A 6000-nucleotide genomic window follows, 5' to 3' on the forward strand; every position below is an offset into this window, starting at 1 on the left:
TCCTTTACAGGCTATGCTGTATAAACTATTACCATTTCAATTCTATGTTCAATGTTTAACTAACTGGGTTTCTTTAAGAAACACACAGGTGATCTATCTTTATTACCTGACAATAACACCTGTTGTTATCGTTAGAAAATGACCGTTGGAGACAACATCAGTAACTTGACTTATCTAAATAAGATTAACACGGCAGATACTATAATACGTGCAAGAGATAAGAGCCGATTTAAACCACTTACCACACTATTTACTCACCGGCAACCTACCTTCAGGCAAGATATGACACGTTTCACAGGCACAAAATTTATTATGTAGCTACTTGTATTAAATATGATATCACGTAAAGGTTAATTTACACTGTGTCTATACATACATTGAGAGAGAGAGAGTGTGTGTGTGTGTGTGTGTGTGTGTGTGTAAGAAAATGACATGCCAATACGCTAATAAAAGTCAAGTAAAGATAGAAAAATAAGTATCAAATTATTCAAACAGTCTCTCTAACATAAACTAGTAATATTACAACTACTCCTTAATAATAATAACCAACATAATCAAACTACCGAAAACACTTACTTCACAACACTGTTACGGTCTTATGCGACACAAACTACACTCGCTAAGGTATATCTCTCACCTGAAACTTTCTCCTTCAAACTTTTCCTCCTCCTATCATCTTATCCGGCATCCTCGACCCCCAAGACAAGACCTCCAAACTGTACTATCTTAAAGACACCCCTCCACACTGTATTTAAAGACACACTTCCAAACTGTACTTAAGGACACGCCTCCACACTGTACTTAAAGACACGCCTCCACACTGTACTATCTTAAAGACACGCCTCCACACTGTACTTAAAGACACGCCTCCACACTGTACTATCTTAAAGACACGCCTCCAAACTGTACTATCTTAAAGACACGCCTCCACACTGTACTTAAAGACACGCCTCCACACTGTACTAAAGACACGCCTCCACACTGTATCTTTACACGACACTGTATCTTAAAGACACACTGTACTATCGTAAAGACACGCTCCACACTGTACTTAAAGACACGCCCACACTGCTTAAAGACACGCCCAAACTGTATAACGCCTCCAAACTGTACTAGCTTAAAGCCAAACTGTACTATCTTAAAGACACGCCCCAAACTGTACTTAAAGGCACGCCTTCAAATTGTACTATTAAAGACACGCCTACACACTAACTATCTTAAAGACACGCCTCCACACTGTACTTAAAGACACGCCTTCAAACTGTACTAGCTTAAAGACACGCCTCCAAACTGTACTATCTATCTGTAAAAGACACGCCTCCACACTGTACTTAAGGACACGTCTCCACACTGTACTTAAAGACACGCCTCCAAACTGTACTATCTTAAAGACACGCCTCCAAACTGTACTGCTTAAAGACACGCTCCACACTGTACTTAAAGACACGCCTCCACACTGTACTTACTGTACTTAAAGACACGCCTCCAAACTGTACTATCTTAAAGACACGCCTCCAAACTGTACTATCTTAAAGACACGCCTCCACACTATACTTAAAGACAGGCCTACACACTGTGCTTAAAGACACGCCTCCACACTGTACTTAAAGACACGCCTCCAAACTGTACTATCTTAAAGACACGCCTCCACACTGTACTTAAAGACACGCTTACACACTGTATTTAAAGACACGCCTCCAAACTGTACTATCTTAAAGACACGCCTCCAAACTGTACTATTTGAGTGAATTCTGAAGCATTAATTTATTTTTTTTAGTCAGAAAACATTCACGTGTCAACACAACGTAGCTTCCAGAGTGACGGGTGACGGACCCAGCGATTGATTAGCGGCACACAGTAGAGTTCTTGAGGCTTAGCTCAGTTGTGACGCGGTTTGTGGGTCTTGAGTGACGGAAACCGAGTGAGTGACAATACTAACTGGGGATTGGTAACTCACGGGTCTACACCTTCCAGAATCTGAGTGACGAAGTAGAAATGTATAAGTAGCACAGTGTACAAGGTCTTAGAGATGCAAGAACAGGTTATCTATACTCAGTAACGTACACTTTTAAGGAAAGACATCCCACAACCAACAGCAACAATAACAACAACAACAAATGTTTCACGTCTATCGTAAGAGTGTAAAAGCTCTCGGTGTTATATAGCTGGAAGCCAGAGTCAGGACGATCAGAAACTACCCAAAAACTTTTAACCTTTTTCCGATTCTAGACAAGGAAATTCGAAATCGCTCTAACAGCACTAAACTCCAGGTTCCGGTGGGTTCAACTTGACCATTTTAGCTTTCAGTGTTTCTGTAGGTTTTGGTTACCTAGCGGAGGGCAAGTGAAGGAGATAGTATACTGATTGTATATACTGTATATAAGCATTTGGTAGACCTTGAGATTAAAAGGAGATGAATGTATGTAAATATATAGATATACGGTGTGTTATATATACAATAATCGTTATCCTAAAGTAATCCAGAGGCAGAGGGAAGCTGTACCACCATGTGTCCTCACTGTCCACTAACACACCTGACCCTCCTGGTCGTCTGTCATGTTTTCAGTCGTTCATTTTCCTTTTGATCTGATTAAGTTCTTATTGGTCAGTGTTTTCTTGCTGTTCGAGGATCTCAATTATCACATCAGTTCTATAACCTATGAAATAATCTGTTAAATTTTAGTTTGAGGTGATTTTTTAAATTGGCTGCATAGGTTAAGAGCAACACACACACACACACACATATATATATATATATATATATATATATATATATATATATATATATATATATATATATATATATATATATATATATATATATATATATATATATATATATATATATGTTTTTATTTTTATTTATTTTTTTATTTCTTATTTTTTTATCATGTGTCATGCCAACTTTCTCAGACTGATGTGAATTTTAATATTGGTGAAAAAGTTTCTTTTCGGGGCGTTTCGGGGCCTCTTTTCTCTGTGTAAGTCTTGTGGTAACGAAAATTAACATGACAATGGCCATGTTTCTCGGGAGGTAAAAGAGCCTTAAAGGTGAAATGAAATCTTCTTCCTCTCCTCCTGAGCGAACTGAATGTCAAAATCAGACCAACAGGCCGCAATACGTAAAGCTTCCACGTGTACTCTCACCACCCCTGGTCTATGTGTGTGTGTGTGTGTGCGAGCGACAAACGGCGTACACATGCAACTCACAACAACAAGTCCTACTGACAAGTGACTATGCGACCCTTTCCTGTTCAGTTAACCTGGCCTGGGATAACAATTAACTTGGGCTGACAACAATTAACATAGGGTGACAACAGCTGACGAATGCTGACAACAATTAATCTAGGCTAACAACAGTTGACCGGGGCTGACAACAGTACGCCTGAATTTACAAAAATTAACCTGGGCTGACAACGGTTAACCAACGCCCCCCCCAAAAATGAAGAATCAAATTAACTGCCTCCTGACCTGACCTGAAATTCCCTCAAAATATGCCAACATAAAAACTTCCTCAGCCAGGAGATACAACGTGAACTGCCGGCATAAACTTGAGGATAAGGAAGCATAAATCATAGGCATAAAATATATTAGAGTTATAAGTACACCTACACATACAAGATGCTGAGCTAATCTCAACGTAAATGGCAGAATATATCGGTCAAATCCTCTACTTAATATTAATCTTGATACATAAAAACAACAGTAACAAGATAAATAGGAAATCCTTTATAATATGGTCAATATATTTATGGTTTAACATATTTTTCTCTCGTTCCTTCGTTCTATACTTGGGAAATATATCAATAATTAACTTGATGAAAAAACCTATTAATAGAATTTATTTCCCATGCGTTACCTAATCACGATAACATCTACGTACAGTAATTTTTTTTCTGGTTAGACATAGACAATTAAGTTGATCATCACAGTTCATGTAAAGGAATAGTTTCATAGAACACCTCACCTCACCTCACCTCACCTCACCTCACCTAACCTAACCTAACCTAACCTAACCTATCATAACCTAACCTGAATTTAGGTAAAATTTAGCTATAGTTTAAGTTGCACGGCGTCTTAAATTAAAAAACAACAAATTTGACAATATACGAAGCATTAAGTTACAGCAATAAAAAGAAAAAGTTCCCTCTTTGGCAGAAACGTCAGATGATTTTTAATAAATACTACTACTACTACTACTACTACTACGACTACTACTACCACTAATAATAATAATAAAAATAATAATAATAATAATAATTGGGAAAGAACACGTAGGCAAAAGATACAGAGTCAATACAAGAGGAAATTGGAAACGATATTGCATGAATCGTCTCCGTATATCATCTGGCGGGAGATAACCCGGAGATAACGTCAGGACGACACGGTCAAAACATTACACGCAACACCAACTTTATAATCCTTATGCGTTTCTCCCCCCAGCAATTCTCTACGGTTTTATCTATGCAAATAGTTCTGATAACATTGCAGCTGGGATAATTGCGCGATTCTAACCCCAAAATTACGTCTGGGTATTCAGAGATTGCGTAATGCACGACTGATTATCCGAGGATTAATTAAGACGAGCCTGGAGAATGCGGCGTTCATTGAAGACAAATATTCCACGTAAAACAAAATTAATACGATAATCACCTGTGAAAACTTCAGCTCGATAATACTGATTATTTACGAGTTAATTAACTCAAAATTGAAAATAACAAACTGGGTTAATTTGAAACCGATGTTCAAAAAACTGTTTAACGAGAAATTTATCCCCTGAAACGTGGTTGGAATTTGTCAAAAGAAACCCTGATGAAACTTAAAGCTCACTGTAGTCTTAGAAACGAGTATCGTCTCAACCTTGGCCAAAGAATATTAAAACCTGACGGATTATACTGAAACCTTAACATCTGGTCAGTTGGTACGTCTGAGTAGATACCAACTTGGAGATGTTCAACGAGAAATGATACGTAACCTATAAGACAACCTGTAGTGTTTAATCATATTCAAGGAAGATTACACTTTGAGGTAGAATAGACTATTTCTTTTACCTCATCTTTGGTTGCTTACGTCATACTATTAATGTTCACACGATCCGGTTGTAAAAATCTGTATAACTTTAATCAAACTAATTTAATGAAGGACCAGGTAACCCCAGCCAACCACCTGTCGTGTTTGTGAGAGAGAACCTCGTGTGTGTCCTTTTATACTTCCTGCATTACCGGTATTAATACATACGTTAGGCTGTTTTTATGTGCAGTACAGGAGCTCGTTACACCTACTCTGTGTACTCTTGGTGTCCTGATCTCCATTAAGAGGTTCATTTCGGAGGTTCACTTTGGGGGTTCACTTCGGGGATTCACTTCGGGGATTCACTTTGGGGGTTCGCTTCAGGGGGGTTCACTTTCGGGGATCCATTTCAGGGGATTCACTTCAAGGGGTTCATTATAAGGGTCTCACTTCAGAGGGTTCAAAAAATTGGTCTGTACAGGAGATTTTACCAGTGTGTCTATAGAACAAGTTAAAATATTTCTTTGGACAGATCATGAACTTCTTGATGGGATTTTACTGTCTTATTAAGTCTACTAAAATACGCGTCTCTTGTTATATATTTTCGGTTGCGTTATTCAGCCCTATACCGACCTACCTGTCTTGCCTGACTGACCACCAACGTTATGTCATTCGAGTGAGGAAATGTTCTTCTTTTCAACAAGGTCTCATTGTGTACAATGCCGGGCGTGTTATCGGCCCTGTAAGTGGCTAATATTTTGGTTCCCGTGCCAAGGCATGTGGTATATCGAATAAAGGAGGCAGGGATGTGTGAGTGAGGAGGGTGGGTGAGGTGCGTGAGGAGGGTGGATGAGGGCGGGTAGGTGCGTGAGGAGGATGGTTGAGGGTGGTAGTGTGTAGGAAGGCTAGTTAGGACCATTGTGTTGTTGTGGTGGAGCTTCCCTGCCAACCATCCATCTCAGCACACCAACATTTTCTTCACCTTCTCTT

Source organism: Homarus americanus, unplaced genomic scaffold (assembly GCF_018991925.1).
Source record: "Homarus americanus isolate GMGI-L3 unplaced genomic scaffold, GMGI_Hamer_2.0 scaffold30535, whole genome shotgun sequence".
Taxonomy (NCBI): Eukaryota; Metazoa; Arthropoda; class Malacostraca; order Decapoda; family Nephropidae; genus Homarus; species Homarus americanus.